This window comes from Garra rufa, chromosome 19 (genome assembly GCF_049309525.1).
Source record: "Garra rufa chromosome 19, GarRuf1.0, whole genome shotgun sequence".
Lineage (NCBI taxonomy): Eukaryota > Metazoa > Chordata > Actinopteri > Cypriniformes > Cyprinidae > Garra > Garra rufa.
Window position 1 is genome coordinate 9,240,846 of NC_133379.1, and position 24,436 is coordinate 9,265,281.

Below are 24,436 nucleotides of genomic sequence, written 5' to 3' on the forward strand. Positions count from 1 at the left end.
GGACAGAAGCTCGCGCTTCGAGCAGCTTGGATTGGCTAGGAGAGAGGAACAAACCAGTATGGTTCTATCAATTTTTTTTTTTTTTTTTTTTTTTTTTTGGGTAGCGAGGCCTGGAATTTTTGGGAATCCAGGTTGATGCCCAAAAATTCGATGGAAGTGCTTGGGCCTAAGGTTTTGTCTTGGGCGAGGGGAATCCCGAGCTCTGAAAAAACTTTTTGGGTGGTCAGAAGATGAGCTGCTGGGACGGAATCGGGGGGCGAGATTATCAAAAAGTCGTCTAGGAGATGGACTAACGACGGTATGCCGTAATTGTTGGAGAGGATCCAGCAAATTGCCTCTGAAAGCATGTCGAAAATTTTTGGGCTGCTTCTGCAGCCGAAGGTGAGGCGGACGGCAAAATAGTATTTATTCTGCCAGCAAATGCCGAATAGATGCCAAAAATCTGGGTGGATGGGCATGACTTTAAAGGCGGAGGTGATGTCGACTTTGGCCAGCCAAGCACCGCGGCCTGCTTTTTTGATCAGGGTAATGGCTTGGTCAATGTCGTGGTAGTGAAGAGAAAATTCGCCGAGCGGGATGAGGCTGTTAATGCTCGGAAACTGGGAATTATGCGGGGACGACAGATCGATTATAAGACGTTTCTTACCAGAAAATTTTCTAGTAGCTACGCCAATGGGGCTGACCCGAAAGACGGTGAAGGGAGGAGTGGGGAAGGGGCCGATCATGAAGTTCGCTTCTAATTCTTTTTTAATTAGGAGGTCGACTGTTTCGGGTTCGGCAGACGCCGACTGTAGATTGGGACAGATAAAGCTTTCGGAAGGGAGACTTACGACGCCGGGGTGGAAACCACGAGACAGACCTGTTAGAATATATTCTGTAAACTGAGAATCAAGATGATGCAGTAGTTCTTGAGACAGACGAGAAACATTTACAGGAGTCGATAAATATTGTTTAGAATTTTTATTTGCAGCTTTTTGCACGGGACAACCAGGCGAGCATGGGCTCCGCCGCAAAAATTACACACGTGCATGAACCGGCAGCGTTGCCTTGTGCATCTGCCGCTGTTGAAGCTGGCGCATACCTGGTTGTCGGTGGGGGGGGGCGGCGGCGGAATGAGTGAGAGGGTGTAGTGAGATTGTCCATGAGCCGCGGGACGTAGCTGGTGGATTTGGGCTGGGAAGGTTCAGGGCAGGGGGGAATAGATGGATTAATGAAAGGGCAAATGACAGTGGAGTGGTTAAATGAACGGCAGACAGCACAGGAAATGTTGCGACAGCCTAAAAATACCCTGCTGTGCAATTCAGTGTCTAGAGCCCCCCAATAAGGGCACTGATTCCACTGTGAAACCCAGATGGCACATTTTGCGGCGAAAAGCTTATGGTAAGTGTAGAAATGGGATCCCCCGTATGATAAAGCGAGCTCAGCGATTATGGTGAGGTAATCGCCGAGCTCGCGCCTTCTGTGTGGAAAAACGGTGCAGATTACTTCTAAGTAGCGGGTGAATGCGATGGTGAATTCAGCGAAAGATAAGATGCGTGACGGATTGTTAGTGGAATTTTTGAGAGTGACTGAAAAATCGGCGCAATTGACTTGGCGATCGGAAGTTGGCGGAGAGATAGGAGAAAGTAGAAGAAAAAGGTCGATATCCGCACCTGAAAGGATCTGGTTCCTGATGGAGGTTGGCACTAGGGGTGGTTCCAGGGCTAAGGCGTTTGGGGGAATGGGCAAGGGTGTTGCTGAGGCGAGCGTAAAAGAAGGGCGGGCTTGGGCGTGGGAAAAAGTGGCTGTATGCGGAGGCATGCTCACGCTTGGGGCGATTATTGGGACTGATGGCAGAGAAAGAAGGAGGGGGGGGATAGGGGGCGCTGGGGCTTGCGTCATTGACGGCGGCATGCGCGCGTCAGACGCGAATCCTGTGAAGAGTGAGGGAGGGAGGAGGGGCGGAGTGGCGGGCGCTGGGGCTTGCGCCGGCTGTGAAGGGGTACTGGCGCTGGAGTGAGATGGCGGCGCTGCCGGCCATGGGAAGGAAAGGGGAGTGCGGGGAGGCTCAGGCTGGAGCTCTCGACGGCTTGAAGAAGCCGTAGGGTTTAGGTTTGAGCCGCGAGCGCGGTGATGGCGTTCTGATGAACGCGGGAGGGGGCGGGGGCTAGCGGCCTCAGCGACCGGGGCGCGGCCTAGGCTCGCTGACGGTCTGCTGGTGCGCCCTGGCCGGGTGCCTGTCCCTGCGGCGCTGATGGTTTGATCTGGTCGATCGTAGGGAGTAGAGCGGAGCCCGCTCGTTTTGTGCGCCTTGGATGCAGGGGTGAGGCTGGAGGATTCGCCCGGTTGGAGCGAAGCGTGCAGTTTGAGGAGATCTGCTTTTGTAGCTCGGCGCGGGAAGATGACGCCGGCGCTAGTGAGCGCTTGTCTCAACCCCGCCACAGTCCATTTTCCTGTGGCTGGGGCGGAAGATGCAGCTGAGGCGTAGGAAGACGCCGGGGAAGGTGGTGGGCGCCTGGACGGTGCCGGTGATGGCGGGGAAAGGCGTCGATGAGGACGAGCGGCGGTGGTGCGGGAAGGCCTGCGGCCTCTCGGTGCAGCCACGGGCTCAGTTGGAGGGTCCTGCGGGGCGGTGGTGGCCTGAGATGCAGGAGCTGATGCCTCTTCAAAAAGGTTATCCTCTGGATAGAGGTCGATTTCAGATGTCTCCGCGGTGGTTGGGTGATCCATGGCGTTTGATGAAACAAGAGATAGTGAAGGTAGGAATGTTGTGATATTTATAGGGATTTCCTGGGTTGATTGGATAACGGGAATGATTGCTGATGGTGAACCAGCCGTGTTAATTATCTGCGCGAGCTCCTCCCTAAATTTGTTCAGAAAACATCACTTAATGTGTTTCAGTAGTGGCAAATTTGAGGAGAGGACAGATATTCTAAAACTTTCTGAAAATACAATATGAGAATTAACAATGCACAATTACTAAATGTGTACCCTGGATATTATACAATTTGCATACATACAAAATTTGTGTTTCCAACTGTGACTTTGCACCAATACTGTAAAATGGCCCGTTTGCATCCACACCAATGCATGATAAAGATCTTTGTGAACAGGCCGTTATTTAACTTTTACAAACTTGCAAACATTGACTTGCATTGTCTATGCTATAGATGGGCAGGGTGACACTCTGTTTTAATGCCAACACACTGAATATTAATGCTAGTGTTGGTCTATTGTAGGATGTTCATGAGAAAGAAGTACGGGCACAGATCAAACTCAAGTTTAGAGACGTGAATGGCGATCTTGTGGAAGTCCAGTGGTTTGTGCAAAGCACACAGAAGGGCAAGAAAACTGAGTTCAAAACCCTTAATGGTGTCATTAAAAGTTCCAAGTAGGTTGTACACACTACCGTTTAAAAGTTTGGGACCTCTAGGACTACTTGAATATTTTTAAATGAGATATTATTACAACTGTTTTTCAGTGGTGGCTGGATTTTAATTTATTTATTTATTTTTTTCATAAAGTGTGGAATGTGTTTTTTCTGAATTTGTGGAATGTGGTATCTGAAGGCAGCTCAACATTTTCCTCTGTCACACCGTGATACGGGACATGACAAAGCGACCATTGCAAATCATTTTAACTTTGTGTCAGTACGTCAAAAATAGAACAAGGCATCAGTTTACTGTCGGGGATTTGCAGTGTTGGGGAGTAGCTACATTTTTTAGTAGCATTACAATAGCTCAGTATACTTTTAAAACAGTGTCGTTTTTCCAGTAGCTAACTACTTTTTCCAGCAAGTAGCAGTGTAGCGCAACCAAAAGCTAAATTACATTGTTCATTAACATCATCTGTTGAATCGTGCCTTTTGCGTCCAGTGTAGACATGGTGTCAGAGTAAGTGTTGATTCCCATGTATATAAACACTACTGACCATTGAAAATTCTTTTCAATAAGTCTCCATTATAAAACACTTGCCAGATGTGCAACCATACTGAAATGTGCTCATGCAAAAAGTTATCAGAGACTTACACAATTTGTTTATTTGCACACTAATAATAACACGCTCATCTAATGATTCTTGTATGCCGGTGTAATCGATTTTACATTTACATTTAGTCGTTTTGCAGACGGTTTTATCCTAAGCAACTCACAAATGAGGACAAAAGAATCAATCAAAATTAACAAATGAGAAATTAAATGTTAGTGCTATGACATTATGAATTATAAAATGAATAAAAAGAAAACCGAATAGAAAAAGAATAGAGCAAGCTAGTGCTAAGCGTTTTTTATTATTATTTTTTTAAGAAAACATACAATAAAATGCTCTCTAGAATAATAAAGAGCATTACATACAGATAGAATATATAAAAAACTAAGAAACTGGTGAGCTAGTTATTTTTATTTATTCATTTTAAAGAATAGAATTAGAATAGAGAGTGCTAGAGTTATAGGGTCAAATAAAGATAGAAGCTATGTGTTTTTAGCCGATTCTTGAAGATGGCTAAGGACTTGGATTGAGTTGGGCCGGTCATTCTAGGAGGAGGGAACATTTAAGGTGAAAGTCTGTGAAAGTGATTTTGTGCCTCTTTGGGATGGAACAATAATGCGCCATTCACTTGCAGAACGCAAGCTTATAGAGGGCACATAAGTCTGAAGTAATGAATTTAGATAAAGGGGTGCAGAGCCAGTGGTGGTTTTGTAGGCACTAATGCCTTGAATTTTATGTGAGCAGCTATTGGTAGCCAGTGCAAATTGATAAACAGAGATGTGACGTGTGTTCTTTACAGCACATTAAAATTCATCTTGCAGCCTCTCTTAATTTTGTCTTCTCTTGCTGTCAGGCATGGAGAGAAAGTGATCCCTAAATGTGCTGAAATAGATCGTGAGATGATCTCAGCACTGGGTCTGTTATCAACTTTGTCATCTTCTGTCATAAAGAGGATTCCAACTCAGTGAAGGAAAGGCCCTCAAGCAGAAGTTTGATGAGATTTTTTCAGCCACTTGGTATTTTTATCTTGACAACAGGTTTTACACTAAAGCTTCTGTCACTCTGTCATACTGCTTACATCCTCTGCTTTCTTTTTGTTTATTTATTTATTTATTTATTTTGCTGTATGCTGTATGTTTATTAAGCCATTTCCAGATCCAAAAAAATGGTTATTGCTGTAATATCTACTCAGTACACCTAAATGGTGATAAATGACAGTTTATTTATGTGTTATTAGATACACTAAATCTTTGCTTAGCTGATTTATTTAAAAAAGAAATATAAGTATAAAAATACTATAAATATATAAAATATAAAAATATGATTTGAATAATTTGTGAAACCCCACTAATTATATATTTTTTAATTATTCATTCAGATATATTCATAAGCAGCCTATCTGAAATTAATTATATGTTAAAACCCTATTTAACTAAGTTTGTAGTTATTCAGTTATTTTTCATAACATTGGCTTGTCCTCTGTTGTCTTTTATGCATGTTCAGGTAGCATCACAGATATACAGTCATGGACAAAATTGTTGGCACCCTTGGTAAATATGGGCAAAGAAGGCTGTAAAAATAAATCTGTGTTGTTTCTCCTGTTGATCTTTAGTCAAAAAATCTGCAAATTTCAAACATTTCATAAAAAAAATAATAATAATAATAAGTGGGGGGAGAATATAATATAATGAAATAAATGGTTTTTTTTTTCTAATACATCCTGGCCATAATTATTGGCAACCTGTGTATTCAAAACTTTCTGCAACTTCCATTTGCATGAAAACAGCTCTGATGTTTCCCCCTTCATGCCTGATGAGGTTTGAGAATATATGGCAAGTGATTTTAGACTATTCCTCCATACAGAATTTCTCCAGATCCTTCAAATGTTGGTGCTCACTCTTCTTCAGTTTATCCCACCCATTTTCCATAATATTCAGGTCAGGGAATTGGGATGGTTATGGCAGAATCTGGATTTTGTGTTCAGTGACCAGTTTTTGTGTTGATTTCGATGTTTGTTTTCTAACCATGACCTATTATAATATTTCTAACTGAGCAAGTCAGTTTTACTTTTTTTATCTGCTGTGTTTGATATAAAACATGATGCCATGTATCTGAACAAGATGTCTAGAAAAAAGAACATCTGGTGATATATTTAAATGTGGACATGAGGCACTTTTTTTATCCCTGTGTGCACCAAACCTTTAATGTGTTCTAGCTCCAAAAAAAAATTTCTCATTTCATATGGCAATAAAAGCCAGTCCTGGCTGAAGTTCCAGTATGGTAAATTAATATGGTGGAGTTTGATTTTGCATGAGAGCAGATGATTTGTTTCTTGAACAGTGTCTGAAATGACTTCTTGTGATGGAGGTGCAGTTTTCCTTTATTTATTTTTTTATTTTTTTCTGACACTAAAATTTTCCATCTGTGATCTTTGAAGAGTATTTGGCCACTTAAATGTTTTCTTTGCTGCACATTAAGACAATATTGACACACATCATGTTTCAAGCAGATTTTTAACATCTCCAGTCCATTAAAACTTCTTAATTATTTCCCGGATGTTGGAAATGAGAATATTTAATGTTTTAAGTATTTTCTTAAAGCCACTTTGTATTGTATAAAGATCAACAATCTTTTGCTGTACATCAGAAGTATATTCTTTGGTTTTACCCATTGTGATGAATGATTAGGTTGGTTTGGGCTTTGTGTTACTAATATTTATTCATCTGTGCACCAAGACGTCATGACTGGACAACATCATGTTTCCAGTCACCTTGGTGTGCTAAGAAATTGGAAATTTCAATGGAAATATATTTAGGAGATAATAGGAGAAATTTAAGAATTTCTAAGGGTGCCAATAATTGTGGCCAGGGTGTATTTGAGAAAAACATTTTTTCATAAAGTTATATTCCACCTCACTTTAAATTGTTTAACTTTAATGAAAATGTTTGAATTTTGCAGAATTTTTGACTAAAAGAGCTAAAGGAGAAACAATGCAGATTTATTTTTACAGCTTTCTTTGCCCATATTTACCAAGGGTGCCAACAATTTTGTCCATGACTGTATAGCCAAAAATAACCAAAACCTTTGCTTAAAGGTACATCAATGTATTGGACACCCTGCGGGCACTGAAGAAGAAGCAGGTCGATATTGTTAAAAATGCCAGACAGCGCTCCAGTACCTGAAACAAAACAAAGATAAAGCCCAGGAGATTAGAGAGCTCCTGTCAACTACAGAGGCTCAGCTGTCTTCCTGTAAAGAAAGTGTCCAACGCATAGACAGTCAGACTGATCCACTGAAGGTGAGACACAAAGAATTTGTGACACCATTTTTTAGGCTGAGTCCAAAGATAGACAGACTTTCCTTTATGTATCATTGACTGTGGACATCATTGATACTCAAATGGTTGTTTAGTAGATTCTAATATTTAAAAGAATCACTAGAAGAAAAGCTGTATCCTTTAGTTTATATCACAGCCTGGCAAATTTATAATTTGCCACTTCTTGCAAGTCAGAAGAAGATGGTTTTTGGGAGGTTTATTTTTTTATTATTTTGGGGAGGTTGGCAGAGCACATTAGGATTGCAACTAACAAGTTTTGATCTGTTCATTACTTCTTTGATTAGGTGGCAAAAAACTGTTTAACCACATAAAATGCACTTGACTGTGGTGAATCTTTTAAGAACAACCAAAGTAATATTGCTTATACTGCCTTTTAGCAGAAAGGCACATACAAAGTTTATTCTTTCTCAGAACTGTTCTTTCTCATTTATGTTCGTTTGAAGGCCGCCTCCAGATGCAGGCTGATAGACACACAGAAAACATTAAAAAGAGGGACTCCCAGGTCAAGAGTTTAGCATCTTCCCTGAGTTGGAGGGTTATGACCAAACCCTCTTATGTGAGCGACAGCTCCAGAACTTCCACAGGCAAGTCAAAGAGAGACTTAGAGGCCCTTAACCAAACTATGGTAAGGTTTAAGTAATGTAATATGTATTTGTTAATTATTCCGTATAATTAAATGCAGAAAGTTAATGTAGAAATTCTAAATTAAATCTCTAACTCAAGGGTCACCAAACTTGATCCTGGAGGGCCGGTGTCCTGCAGAGTTTAGCTCCAACTTGCCTCAACACAGCTGCCTGGAAGTTTCAAGTATACCTATTAAGACCTTGATTAGCTGGTACAGGTGTGTTTGATTAGGGTTGGAGCTAAACTCTGTAGGGACACCGGCCCTCCAGGAGCGGGTGTGGTGACCCCTGCTCTAACTTAAATATTAGTAACATGTACATTAATTTGTTATCAGCATGATATGCAGGAGAAAGTGGAGAAGAAGCAACAAAGCATTGATGACCTCCGGGATAAGAAGACAGGTCTAGAGAGTACCATTGAGATCAAGAAAGACATACAGACCAAGAAACAAGAGGAACTAAAAAATATCAAGTCTGACCTCCTAAGACTGAAGTGCTCCTCAAACAGACTACAGGAGCTGGACAATGATCTTCAGAAAGCAGTTAGGCCATCTCTACTGCACTACACAATGCTTGCTTTGAACATTAGATGTATTTCATATGTCCAAGTTTTCCTAACTGATTCCTTAATAAAAATGACTACATTTGAAAATAAATTAGTAAAAAATTAAATGTCTGACTAATCTGCAACTAACAAAACTAACATCAATGGCAGCTGTATTTCTTTTAAATATGTCTCTTAATGTTTGTGTTCATAGGAGCACGAGCTTGACAATGCTGTGCAAGCCTGTGCAGTGGACAGTCTAAAGGCAGAAGAAATTGAACAACAGAAGGAGAAAACTGGACTTGATCAGGCCCAGTGCAGGCTAGACCAGGAGATGGAATTGCTCAACACACACACTGCGGCACACACACAGATAGACATGCTTAAGAACACTAAGGTGAGCTCACAATAGCCAATCCTCACTTTTACTTCAAAAACAAATACAACAAACACAAACAAAATAAATCTCTTTTGGCAATAGCACATCTGAATAGCAGGACTTTAACAGAAAAAGTCAGGATAAAGCTTACAATATCTAGATACCATAAAATATCCTAGGGGTGGGCGATATACTGGTAGACACAATTAACTGGTAGAAATTTGGTAACCGAATGTATATACATGTTCACATGACATTGCTGTGCAGCGTAAGAAAACTCATTTCACGGTATGCGTTAACTGTCTGAGAGACTGTTCTCTTTCATCATTTTGTGTTCGAGATCCACCTATGGGAATGTCATCTGTGCCTGACTTCTGCAGAAGCATCCAGTTGCACAAAGTATGACAAACAATAGCATGTTGCTAGTGGCAGGTAAGGAACCCAATTGGAATCCATCTATCCCCATGGACAACCAGTCCCGAGCCTACCTGTTCGTGTGCAGTGCCCTCTACACCGATAGGTATCCCCATCCCTTTTGCATTGTTTGCATGGGTTATAAACATCCTCAAGAAGACATAGATGGTCCAGCCTGGTCAGGCTCTTTTCAGTCCTGCTGTCACGTTAATGCAGCAGTGATAAGAAAAAGGACAAGGGTTTCAAACTTTGTCTTCTTAGGAACCCCGCACCATGCCAGATGCCCTCTGCGTGGCCTCCTAACCCCCCTGCTGTGGGACGTCATACCACTTTTTGCCATAGCTCACAAGCTGTTAGTATGGACCTTTTGTCATGGGTGAAACTACTCTATGGAGAGTGGTGCCTTCACCCTTAGTAGGTCTTCTATGGAAAAGGTTTGGTCAAGAGGCCATTGATCTCTTTGCCTTCCTCAAAAACGGCCATTGTGCTATGTATGTCTTGTTACAGGATGAGGATGCACCCTTGGTGTGGATGTACTGGTCCACCCATGGCCGAATGTGCTTCTCTGCGCATTGCCTCCACTCTGCCTGATAATTCCTACTCTGGTCCGGGTGAAAGAACAGAGCCTGATTTTGATAGCTCCAAAATGGCCCAAATCTCCAGGGCTGACAGAGATAATACCTCTTCTGTATGCCCAGCTGTGGTCCCTCCCCTTACACACAGATCTTCTGTCCCAAGCGAACGAGGAAATCTACTATCCTTACCCAGACAGGGTGGTCCTCTGGGCCTGGCCACTAAACGAACAAACTTCCATCCCCACCATCAAACATGGAGGTGGAAACATTATGATTTGGGAGTGTTTTCCTGCTAAGGGGACAGGACAACTGCACCGCATCAAAGGGATGATGGACAGGGCGAGAGCCTTGGGTGAGAACCTCCTTCTTTCAGCCAGGGCATTGAAAATGGGTCGTGGATGGGTATTCCAGCATGACAATGACCCAAAACACATGGCCAAGGCAACAAAGAAATGGCTCAAGAAGAAGCACATTAAGGTCCTGGAGTAGTCTAGCCAGACCTTAATCCCATAGAAAATCTGTGGAAGGAACTGGAGGTTCAAGCTGCGAAACGTCAGCCTCGAAACCTTAATGACTTGGAGAGGATCTGCAAAGAGGAGTGGGACAAAATCCTCCCTGAGATGTGTGCAAACCTGGTGGCCAAGTAAATTAATAATAATAAAGTAAAGGATGTGACGTGTGGCCAAGTATGGTTACCCATACTCTGAATTTGTGCTCTGCATTTAACCCATCCCATGCTATTGCTGCAGCACCCAGGGTGCAGTTGGGGGTTTGGTGCTTTGCTCAATTGACTCACCTCAGTTGTGGTATTGAGGGTGGAGAGAGTGCTGTACATTGACTCACCCCACCTACAATCCCTGCTGGACCTGAGACTCGAACCCACAGCCTTCAGGTTACAAGTCCAACTTCCAATGCCCATAAAATTATTATTATTATGCTGTTAAGGTGAAATAAAATTACTTCTATTGTGATATATGATTTTGAATGTATTGCCCTACTCTATGCTACATAATCATTAATAGTACTAGATGTGTGTTGGTATCTCAGTACGTCGTTTGCAGTTTATAACTGTTTTGTTTGAGACATCAAAATGACTTATTTTAAAAAAAGATAAATTGCATCATTTACTTGAGTGTTTTAAAATAATAACTTAATGCTTTTCTGTAGGTTCTACAGAAATTCAGGTCCTATAAAGTAATTTTGTTCAAGATTTTTAAAATGAAACATTCTAAAAAATAAAATAAATATATACTTAATCTGAATCTGTGAAAAAAAAAAGAGATTATAATTATGTTCAGAATGGAATGCCTACTAATTTTACAATATGTATATTTTACTCAGTATGCAGATTTTCTGGATTACTATTTCTGTCAAATGTTCAGAATTCAATCAGAACACTATGTAACAAGCATACCATTATTTAAAATGTTTATTAAAAATACTATGCATATGCTTAAATTTACAGTGTTATTATCAATGCTTATGCCAGACAGGGGATGGTGAAGTGATGGTTTTATCCAACAAGAAAATAAGTAGTTTATCTCTGCTTCGGATTCCAGATAGAAAAAGAAGAGCAAGTAAGAAACTTCAAGTCGAGACGTACTGAAGAGCTGGTGTCTCTGCTGGGATATTTCCCAAGCAAGAAAGAGCTAGAAGACTGGATCTACTCCAAATCCAAAGAGATAGACTCCACCAGAGAACGGCACAGCGAAATGAAGTCTGTCACACTTTTTAGCATTTTGTTTTTCTACAAACATTTGTATAATAGTAGGTTTTTCTTAGAATAAGCTAGAGAATATCATAAACAATATTTTTTAGTGTGAGAATGAAATATGTTATGTGCAGGTAACAGGAAATGTCTACGTGAAAAGTTACATATACACATACACTGACCCTGATATAACAGAAAATACTGACATTTACACAACCACCCACATGCTTAAGTAACATCTTCTCAAGACATACGCAGTTTCAATTCCGGGTTCCTGTGGAAAAGGGTCATCTTCAGGGCAGTGGAACATGCAATTTAGTATTCAAAGGGTGCGCTTAGCTTACACAAACATGGGGCCAGTTGCATAGACTTAGCCTTTATATTTAGACAGTGTCTTAAGAACCATTCTGAAAACTAGCATGTAACTGAATTTTAAAATTTATGACCAGTCTTAAAGAAAAAAATTTAGCTGACTAACTTTTAAGACTAGTCTTAACTTTTATGCAACCGGCCCCAGGTATAATAGGGCTGTCTAGACAAATATCACTTAAAAATGTAGTTGTGTACATGAACTGTTAATAAAAAATATATACAATTCTATGACACAATGTCATAGAATGTACAAATTTCCAAATGCTTTATTTCCAAAATAAAAACAATATATTTTATTTTTCTCCAGCTTATAGTAACTTTAACAGTGGTCAATTAATTTGCAATAATATTAATACATCTTTTTTTAAGATTTAAACTTTGCCTTATGATTGTAATGCACTATGTTCAGACCTGAAATTTATGAAAAATGAGATTGCTAGACAACAAGACTTGTGAATTTTTTTAATTTATTTTTTTCATAGTAAGGAGCTTGCATCTGAAGAACAGAAGAAGACTCACTTAACTGCAGAAATCAAACGTAAGGAAGAGCAGCTGGCCAGTTATGAAGAGAAACATTTTAACATGTGCGGCAGTCAGGACTTTGAGTTGGACTTGTACAAACTGGAGGATGAGTTGGAGAAGTGTTCCAAACAAAGAGGTACAGAAGTGTGTTTGGCGCTTACATTTTTGAGCTACACAAAATATACTGTACCTGCACATGTACGTTTTCTGTGCTAAATTTGGAGGAAAATCTTCAGAATTACATAAAATTAATTTTGTACTTATGTTAGTTTTGTACCAAACCATATGAACCCACAAGGGCTAGGGGATGCATTATGTGAATGATGGCCTTTGAATTCTGCTTAAGTTTGTGGATTTTGCAGATAAAGATTCTGCGTGGGCCTGGTTCAGGGTAAATTACTGTTTATTGCCAAACAGGATATAGACAGTTTTTTGCCAAGTATAGCAATGACTGGATATGAAGGAGCAGGCTGGTGACTCTAATGTGGTAGGTGAAAATGTTACCTACATAAGTCAGGTTAGGTAGTTAGTAGCAGTTCTTAAAGCGACTCTCAGTGTCTTTTCTCTTCTCTTGCCTGGATTTTTTTCTGAGCAGCCATGCTGGCGGATGCCACAGCCATGTACAGTCAGTTCATCAGTCAGCTGACAGAGGAGGGCGAGCCCTGCTGTCCTGTTTGTCAGTGTGTGTTCCTGTCAGAGGCAGAGCTCCAGAATGTCATTAATGACATGCAGTCCAAGCTGCGGCTCGTCCCAGACAAACTAAAGAATACTGAGCATGACCTGAAGAGGAAGGAGCGTAGGCGTGATGAAATGATGGAACTGAAGCCCATGAGGGACTTCATGAATTAATTTATCTTTCTTTCTGTCCATTCCTTCATCTCTCCTTTCATCTTTATTCATCCATCATACTGTCTTTTATTTTTCCTGTTTATCTATTAATTCTTCATCCTACTCCTTTTTGTCCATCCATTCAACTGTCCACCTATTAAGCCTTTCATCCATCAATTAATCCAGCCATCTGTCTGTCCACCTATTCACCCATTTATCTTTTACTTCACGTTTATCCATCTATCCCTCACCTGTTTATTACTTCATCCATCCATCCATTATAATCCTTTGTCTATCCATTCATCTGTTCACCTATTCACCCCTTCAACCAGCCATCTGTCCATCCATCTCCTTACCCTTTCACCTGTCCATCTATCCATCTATCCATCCATCCATCCATCCACCTTTTTACTCCTTCATCCATCCATTTGTTCAACCCTTTACCCCCTTCATCCATCCATCCATCTGTTCACCTATTTCCCTCTTATCTATCATCTATCTATTAATCCAGACCAGTGGCCCTAGCATCGGTCGTAATGAAAATCTTTGAGAGATTGGTAATGAAGAATATAATCTCAACTGATTGTCTGGATTCTTAACAAGACTGAAGCTGTTGCTCTGTGTCTTCACTCAATCCTGCAACACCTTGAGACTCCTTGCACTTATGTCAGGGCTCTTTTGGTGAATTATAAATCTGCACACTCAAAAAAATGATTCTACCACACTGTACAGTTAATTAAAAAAAATCTTTTTCATTTAACACCATTGTGTTAGGTTTCCCATTTAAACAATTGCATTGTGTTAAACTGATTTGAAACAGTTTCGTTTTGGTTCAACTCAATATTTTCATTTTGAAAGAACGTATTTCAATTAAGTAGAGTTGAGAGTACATAAATTATTTTACTTGTGTAACTAGGAAGTGGATTTCCCCTTCCCATCATGCTTTGCACACGGCTGGATAAGGAGAGTAAATGTTGAAATAAAATTTTATTTTATGCATTTTTTTAATAAAATGATAAAATTGGGAGACTTGTTAATGTTTAATGTTCTTTTATGTTTGTATTTAAAACAGTTTCTGGTATGGTAGTGTTTTTGGGGGTTACCATTGTGGTGAATGCATAGAGCATGTGCTTGGGTTGAGGACCTGATAACATAAGTTAAAGTTGTTTTAATAATAAAATAAACAACTACTTTGGGCATGCCATGGATGTAACAAAGCCATCTTATGGCTAATGCCTAATAAGTTGGTTAATGCCTAAAGTTAAGTAAATCCAATGTATCATTTTTTGAGTGTAGAAGAATTTCTGCCTAGTTATTTGTTTTCCAGTTAAATCTTTTAGATTGAGTTCAACAAGCATAAAATAATTACTTCATAAACGTATCAATTTTACTGAAACTATATTTGATCAAATTGAGTTGGCCCAACTCAATTACATTTCATTGCATGAATTTGTTTTTTATGAGTTGGGGTCACACATATTTATTGGATGGAAATCCTGCCCTCAATTAAATTGAGTTCATCCAATGACTTATTTTTTTGAGTGCATTTAATACAATTGTTCCAGCGAAACTGTGGATTTTGGATTTTCTGATGAATATATTACAGGTAGTCAAAGTTAACCACATGATTTCGAGCCCTAGAACAATAAGTGTTGGAGCTTCACAAGGTTGCATATTGTCACCATTGTTATATTCCATGTACACTTTAATGATTGTGTTTCACACAATCACAGTAATTGGTTTGATAACAGGTAATGATAAAACCTATTATAGAAAGGAGGTATCTACATTTACTAAATGGAGTTGTATCCACAAGTTAAAATAGAATGTCTTTAAGACAAAGGAAATTGTGTTTGACTTTCAACGGGTTAAAAATGCTGTTATGATATTAACCAATAATGGCCAGGTTATAGAAAATGTGGAGAGTTTTAAGTTTCTCTGTACCACAATATCTGCTTCATTGAAGTGGCAGGATAACTTAATTATTAAGAAATCTAATCAAAGATTGTATTTCTTAAGACAGCTCAAAAAATTTGGAGAATCTAAAGCTGGTTGTCACGATACACTGTTTAGGAAGCACACAGGAGGTACGAATAAGCGTAAACAGTCTTTAATCCACAGAACACGGGTAAATCCACAATAGATAACATGAACAAACACATGCACATAACTGGTAGACCCGACAGTGACAAAATGCATGGAATGGCACTTAAGTACACAGGGTAATTAAGAAACACAGGTGCATGGGATTCATAATCAAATTAAACAAGGACAGGAACATGACCTAATAAAGAAAACCAGGTACAGAGACAGGGGCAAAACAAGACAAAACAGGTCCATGATCCTGACACATCACTCTCCTTCCGAAAGGCGCATCCAGGAACAACACGGGGAAGGATGGGTGGGAACCTGTGAGGAGGCCCAGGAGGAGGACGGACAACCGGGAGGAGGGTGACAGACAGAGTCCAGGGTGGAGATGATGGAGGGAGGAGCCTTTAGAGGGGGTAGCCAAGGAGGAAATAGGAGGAGCCAGGGCGGACCAGATGGAGGAAGGAGCCAGGAAGATGACATGAGGAACCAGGGTGGACCAGACAGAGGGAGGAGCCAGGGAGACGACAAGAGGGACTTGGAGTAAGCGGCACCAGGTGGGACCAGGCTCACAGCCATAATGACAGCCCATGGTGGACCCTATGTAGGATGGAGCCATGGAGGAGGAAGGGCTGACGACTCAAGCGGGCCGACCAATGGCAGCAGAGGAGCCTGGGGCAGAGAGATAATCAGACAGAGACAGAGAGCCGATGAGCCAGGGTGATGAGGAGGATCTGGAGAGCCAAGACAGAACAGATGGTTCTGGCGACCGACACGGAGGCGTGCATCTGACGGGCCGCGGTGGAGCCAGAGCGACAGAGGACCAAGGTGGAGCCGATAGGAATACAGGTGCCAGAGGGTCGAGGAGCAGGTGCAGGATTGTCGACGCCACACCAAGACAGAGCCGGCTGGAGGCAAAGACAGGGGATCCTCCAGCCATGACGTCGATGGAGACTGGCAAATTTAAAAAAAAAAAAAAAATTGATCCCTCTTTCAATATCAACCTTTGCGAAAACCCAGCATTGAACTGACCCTCATTTGTAAGGCAGTCCGGTGTAAAATGATTGGTACAAACACATAGGATATTACAGACTTTTTTTCTGGGACATTTTCTTCGATGGAGGGAGTCTATGGAGACTATCATGTTCGTGGTTGCATCCTAAAACACGACACTTGTAATGGCTCTTTAGATCTGACATTGTATATCACCAGCAGCTACAGCAAGAAAACGTCTAGGTTACGTATGTAACTCTGGTTCCCTGAGGACAGGGAACGAGACACTGCGTCCTGGTGGACACTATGGGAACTGCCTTCAGCGTGACCGGTTCTGAAGCTCTTATAGAACAACGACAATGAACTTTGACATTTGCCGGCGCCAGCCTATGACATCATAACAAGGCGCCTACCAGTAATAAAGGGGCGCTTGTGAATACATCAACCATCTTTTTGTCCTTCAGAATGACCTTGTTCTAAGCGTGAGTAGAATGATGATTCCTAGAGTAGCACTATTTAGGATCGAGTGTCGCTAGGCTTCCTCTCGTCTAGAGAGTCTTCTTGTTGAAGCCTCCACTCTCCTGAGAACTCCACTTAGGTGGTTCTATTGCTTAGGTTCTTGGAGCCTCATGAATCACCTCCAGTGTTGAGTGTAGTTAGGTCTCTGACCTCCACTCCCAGAGTTCCCCGCAAGCACAGAGTGTTGCAAGGCTTTCTCTCATTTAGAGAGTCTTTCTGGAGCCTCCGCTCTTCAGAACCCCCGCTTAGTATGAAGACTTAGTGGTAAGCTTCACTACTTTCTGTAGCGCTGAGTGTAGTTAGGCCTACTCTTGCTTAGAGAATCAGGCCTCCACTCCTAGGAGTTCCGTGCTTGGGTAGCCGAGCTAGCCGTGATGTCGGCCCAAGCGATTCTCGCTGGTAGTGGGGGGTGATGTTCCTTCTTGACTCCTCATTCAGTCAGTTGTTCACTTATCCCTCAGCATGGCAGCGTTGGTATAGACGTTCCCATAGTGTCCACCAGGACGCAGCGTAGAGTTCCCTCCGGAAGGGAACGTCTAGGTTACGTATGTAACCCTGGTTCCCTGAGGACAGGGAATGAGACGCTGCATCTCGTAGCCATGCTTCGGGCCCCACTTACGTCTCCGTCAGACAAAAAGATGGTTGATGTATTCACAAGCGCCCCTTTAATACTGGTAGGCGCCTTGTTATGATGTCATAGGCTGGCGCCGGCCAATGTCAAAGTTCATTGTCGTTGTTCTATAAGAGCTTCAGAACCGGTCACGCTGAAGGCAGTTCCCATAGTGTCCACCAGGATGCAGCGTAGAGTTCCCTCCGGAAGGGAACAGTAATGGCGTACTGCTGCTTCTAACTCAGGGCTGTGCCTATGCTCATAGGGCAGAGATCGACACAAATGGTTGGGATTTCTCCCTACGATGACATGTGCGTAGGGAAAAATCTGGACTCACATGTTCAGAGAGACTGTTTATGATTTATTGGAATAAAAAATATAATAGGTCCCCTTTAAGATAATTTTGAAGAAATCTGAGATCTTTCTGGCCCTGCATAGACAGCAACACAGCTGCCACAATCAAGGCGAGAAGAGTTAATGCTATAAAGTTACAAGAATACTTTTTGTGTGCAAAGAAAGCAAAAATAATGGCTTTATTAAACTATTTTTTCTCCTCCGTGTCAGTCTCTATGGCGTTTATGAGAGTACCAAAATCTCAGATTTCATCAAAAATATTTTAATTTGTTTTGCAAAGATGAATAAAGGTCATATGGGTTTGGAACAACTTGAGGGTGAGTAATTAATGACAGTAGACTAATTACAATAAATTACAATAAAATATAGAAATATAAAACTATATTTTATACAACATACAGCGCCTATAAAAAAATCATAATACCCTGTGAAAACCTTTACCTTTTATCACATTACGCTCATTAAATAGTTCTTTGCCTTAAATGTTATGGAAAATAATAAAATGATAGGCCCTCAATTCATAAAAGTCATAAAAAACAGCATGCATTATTAATATAAATAAGTATTAGAAAAAAGTTATTGAAAATAATTTTTGATTTTAGCCTGTCAAAAGGACTTTATGCCAAATAGCCAAATACTAGTATAATCAGTTCTAACATTTATATGACCCTCTTTAAAACTGTGTGTCCATTTGATGCTTCTTTTGTGTAGTCTGCAGTAAGATCGAGCTGAAGAGGAAACTGATCCAGGACCAGCAGGAACAGATCCAGGCCTTGAGGAGCAGCGTAAATGAGATTAGTGGAGAAAAGCTCCAGATCTCCAGCAATATGCAGAAACGTCAACAGTTGGAGGAGCAGTGTGTGAAGTTCAACACTGAGATCCAAAAACTCCACAGAGACATTCGAGTAAGGAGTGCCCACTCCACTTTACTGTGATTTTTATTCTTAAAGACAAGAGTTTCATTTCATAGGTTCACTCAACACTGCATCAGTAGCTGAAACAAACACCCTCTATGTGTGACGATTACGAGTCAGTCTTTCATGTTTGTCAGGCTGAGAAGTCTGTGTTACAGGATGATAAACCTGCAGTTACCTGGTTGTATTGCATTGCGGTATACTGTTCCAACAGTGTCAGCTACTGATGCAGCATTGAGTAACCTATTACATTTGTAACCTTGGTTGCCTGAGTGTCAAGGACAAGGTGATGCATGGCTTGCTATACTCCTTAGATCTGCTGATGGCTTTCTTCGAAAAGAAATCTGAGGTGTATATACATTTTTTTTATTTGTACAAAGTAAAACCTCAATTTACAAAAGTAACGAAAGTTGTCATATTCATTGTTACTACTACTAACATAGTAATTGTTAGTTTTTGGTCAGTAGGATTCTTTTTTTTAAGAAATGAATACTTTTTTCTATTTAAAATAAAGTGTTATTTATTACAGTTCACACAAAAATATTAAGCAACACAGCTGATTTTAACACTGAAAATAAGGAATGCTCCTTATTTTCAGCATATTACATGTGACAACGAAGACTGGAGAAATTAAAACTTCTGCTGAAATTTCCTGTTTTTCCATCACAGGAATATATTACATTTTTAAATATTTTAAAATATTAAACATTTGTACCATTAATTGTAATAAAATTCCACAACAGCTATATTTTTGTTGTATTTTGACCAAATAAATGCAGCCTTGGAATAAAAAAAAAAAAAAAAAAAAAACACCCCACACTTTTGAACGGTAGTGTAATTATATTGTTTCTATTGTTTGATCATGATTTGTCTGTTTATTAGGATGCAAAGGAGCAGGTGTCTCCCCTAGCTGCCACTCTGGAGAAGCTCCAGCAAACAGGACCTTGCTGAGCGCCGGAGGCAGAAACAGGAGGAAGGACAGCAAAAGGTCCGAATTCTATTTTCTGTTTACTGTGAAATTATTGACTGCAATGTACTACATGAAAGGTTGTGGGCATTTATTTTAATGCAAGATGATGTCATTGCTTATTATTAAGGGTTAACTAAAGCTGTATAATTTCTTTTAGATAAATGAAATCAAGGAAAAAGTTAAAAACTTGACCCTCCTTGAAAGAGAGATCACCAAGTACATAGAAGAGGGCAAAGACAGCTACAAAGAGGTACTACAAAATTATTATTTTATTTTTTTTGTTCTCATTTACTATATGTGATTTATTATTCCAATTATTTTATTTTTTACTTTTTGACTTCTTTAGCAAAATGAAACTAAGCTACATGAGCTGGACAAACAACTACATGAGGCTAAAAAACAGAGAGAGAAGATCAATAAAGACATTGGCAACATTCGGCAAGATATTGACACTCAGAAGGTGCCAAGCAAAGCTTCCTGTGTTTTTGCTTGTGTTGTTGCAAAGGCTTGTGTTTTAGGTCGTATACTGTATAAGACTTCTATCATAGTGTACAAAAATGCTGAAAAACTAATCACCAAAAACTAAAACCATGCAGCTAGCAACACTCCAGGAGATCCAAATTTTAGTGGACTGTCTTTGACATAAATTTCTAATAATATTCATAAAGCTGCTGTTGTGCAAAAAAATTACAGAAAATGGCATTTAATGATTTTTATTTAATGATTTTTTTTGTGAAGAGGCTAATGAAGTATTTAACAGCTCCTTAAATCTTACGTTTTGTTCAAACATTGTTTTTTTTTTTTTTTTTTTTTTTTTTGTCAAATAACCAATATCTGTAGTAATGAGTAGTTAGGTGGGTGATGACTTAAACATCCAAAAGTAGAAATCTTGGATTTAAAATCCAAGATCCGTTTTAAACCTGGAAATCCCGTTTAAACCTGCAAAAGTTTAGAAAAAGTTAAAACTGAAAAGTTTAATGTAAAGTGAAGAAAAGTTTAATATATTATTTCTAGGTCACTTCATCAAGTGAGCATTTTGAACACTTGTAACATCAAAATCCTGAAATTCTGAAAATTTTCTGACTTCTTAATTGGGTGCAGCTGCTAATTTGAGACTATACAATTACAGCTCATTAATTATCAGGTCACTTGACTGAATGCATGTTTTTTTTTTACTAAAAGTATGCATATGGTTTTCTATTTTCTATTTTGTTTGTGGTTATATGAATGGTTTTAACAGGTTCAAGAGCGCTGGCTAAAGGACAACTTGACCTTACGAAAGCGAAGAGCTAAAAGAGGTGTCCCAGGAACGTGAAGACTTGCTTAAGGAAAAGGGCAACATGCAAGTTCTGCAACTGCGCAAGTATGAGATCACATAGAATAGCTACCAAATACCTTTCAGGAACTCCTGACAATGTTTGACGCACTTTCAACTCAGAAGATTTAAAGTGCCAAGCATGGTCTTATTTACCATGACTCTAAATGAATCCATCTCACTAACTTCGAATTACTTTAATGTTAACTAGTTTCCATAGATCTTTAGTAAGAGTGCGAGCTGACATCAAATTAATGTGTCTATCTTCTGTTGTCAAGTGAGAGGCGAGAAGTGGAGCGAAAGTTGGAGGACCTGAAAAAGAACCACAATGTGGCTCTCGGTCGACAGAATGTCTACGAGGGCGAGATCCTCCGTTTTCGTAAAGAGCTCAGAGAGGACCAATATTGCCATGCCGAGGATCTCTACAGAGATAAAATGATTGAGATGAGAACAACGATGTTGGCCAATAAGGACCTGGACATCTACTATAAAGCTCTGGACCAGTAAGTAGTTTTTGTTATCAGGGGTTTTCCTTCAGGTGGCGGTTAGTCAGAGTGTGTAGGTTTGGGTTTGATGTGGTTCAGCAGACAGTAAGCAGCAGTAATCAGCAGCAAGCCATGTGCAGTTTTATCTAGACTAAAGGAAGTCTGACTCAGACTTTTTAGCCCTAATGATGCAGTTAAATCATCACTAGCTGGTGGGCTTCATCAGAGGGACTCCCCAAAACATGATAAAAGCTTACCATAGCAACTGTTGTAACCATAGCAGCAGTTATTTTGCCATTTTTAGGTATTGCCAGTATAATAAAAAATTATTGTAATTACCAGGGGTCTCATGTATAAACAATGTGTACACACAAGGGCATAGAAATATGTGTACACAATTTTCAATGTACATTTCGGGATTTATAAAAAATAAAATTGGCGTAAATATGTTCGCACCATACGGACATTCTAGACCATCCGTACAAGCTCTTTTTCCTGGAGTGAAAAAAGTAATGAAGTAAACCACGTTTTTAAACTCTCTTTTTATTTCGATATACTTTTTTCGAAGATGATCATTTATGATAACGTGGACAGTTTCAAATGGGGTGTGTCTAAAAAAAGAGCTGTTTTGGTATACATCACTTTAAATGCAAATACACTGCATATTCCTGCCCTGGAAATTTTTTAAGTTGTAGAAAGATAGTTTTTCTGTACTGAGAATAGGATAGGGCCAAATACTGAACCCTGAAGAACCCCAGTGGTTAGTTGATAGACTTGGATACCCTTCCGTCAAGGAGAGTTAAAAAAAGTTAAAAGTAAAAGCTATGTTGAATATTTGTGTCAGTGTGGGTAAAAGTGCAGGAGAAACAAGTTTTGAAAGATTTAAGTCAATAGGATGTAAACGACAGGTAGGACAGCTGTAAAAAAAAAAATTGCAACTAGTACTGAAAATTCTTTTGAAACTATGCAGGTTTTGATAAAATTCTAATGCCATATTTAAAGGGGTCCTATTATGCTTTTTCACTTTTTGAATTTTAGTCAGTGGGTGGTGTGTCTACAACGAACGGCTCCACTGGACTACAGCGTTTGTTTTCTGGATGCAATGATGTCCATTAGAATATCATTCAAATAAATCCCGCCTATTGAAATTCAAATGGTGGTTGGTTTTCGAGCACGCAAGCTCTTCGTCAGCTTTGGTGTTGCCGACTTTACACTTTATTTGGTACTTGTTGCTTTTTAGTCAAGCACCCATTTGAGACTGATGTGCGTGCTTTTGTTTCATTTTTCTAAATTATGTGAAAAACAAATGAGTTTTTCGAACCACCAAGCATCAATACTTTACTACTTTATTGTGCAGCTACTATTTAAGTTACGGTTTCAGTTGTGTGAACTGGTTCATGAAGTGACATACACCAGACTCAAAGTAACCTCACACCACATGAACATCCTGGCTTCTGCAAAAATGCACAACATTGGTAAAGCAGGAAGCATTAATGGTCAAAATGATGTTGGTTTCCCATGGAAAAATATACAGAGGAAGTCCTTAGTCATCATCATTGGTTTAGATCGATATCATCCAGTGCATTCACGGAAGTTACGTCAGCAGGTCTGTGGGCGTCTAAATCACTCTGCCATCATCTACAGTGCATAGGAGTTATCCTTACGTTTTCAGCTGTGTCATTAATCTTCAATTTCTTATGTTTAAATTGTGTGAATGTTTTTTTTTTTTTTTTTTTTTTTACCTCAATAATATATTGCAGTTGTCATAGTAAAGAATCATCATTTCACTCGAAATATTTAAAAAGTATTGGAGACACAGTAGCTGTACTGGTACAAAAATGACTCATTATCCATTATAAAAAATTAATAATAAATCAACAGCATTTATTGCATAATGACTGCTTTGGACTTTCAGTTTGCACCAGAAATAGGCTGAATTGCGCAACTCTCTATCAAAACCACAATACAATCTTACAAGGTTTCAGAGAAAAAAAAAACAAAAAAAAAAAAAACACCATGTTTGACATGTTTGTGGATGGTGTTCTTAGGGTTGAAGACTTCTCTTTTTTACGCCAAATGAAAGCTACATCTTTGTGGCCAAACAATCAAATTTTTGTTTCATCCGACCATAATACAGAAGATCAGAAGTCGTCTTCTTTGTCCAGATGAGCCTTATCTGGAGAAGTGGTGTCCTCCTTGGTCTGCGTCTGTGGAACGGATGGATGTTGCCACCAGCAGAGCCCAGATTCATCAGGATGGCCTTGGTGGTGATCCTTGGATTCTTTTTTTACCTATCTTCCTAACCAGCACAGGTGTCACTTTTGGTTTTCGACCACATCCTCTGAGATTTTTCACAGTGCGAAAGGTCTTGTATTTTTCAATAATACTTTGCACTGTAGCCACTGGAACTTCAAAACATTTAGATATGGTCTTATAGCCCTTTCCTGACTTGTGAGCAAAATACAGATTTTGGTGTGCATCACTTTAAATGCAAATGAGCTGCATATTTCCGCTTCAGAATTTTAAAGTTGTAGAAAGGTACAAGTTGGGAGAAGGCTACAAAAATATTTCGAAGTCTTTAGCTATCCCTGGGAGTACTGTTCAGAGCATCAGTAAGAAGGGGAAAGCTTGTATGGCAGGGTGGCACAAAAGACACCATTCTTGTTGGTGCTATGCAAAAACACATTTGGAAGAGTATGGCCCCGTTCACACTGTCAGTTAAATGCGACACAATTCCGATTTTTCGCTCATATGTGACACAGATCTGATCTGTTCTATGACAGTGTAAACGGGTAAAAAAAGAATGCATTCGGATATTTCGAGATCGGTTTCAGGCCTCATTCATATGTGAAAATAAATTAGATATAAATCATGTGCCAATGCGATAAAAACACTACAAACACACATATGGGATTCG

The 24,436-nt window shown here is 39.8% G+C and overlaps 1 pseudogene; it reads left to right on the plus strand.

Moving 5' to 3' along the window:
- LOC141291951 (DNA repair protein RAD50-like) overlaps positions 1-24,436 on the plus strand; it is a 33,785-nt pseudogene that overhangs the window by 6,181 nt on the left and 3,168 nt on the right.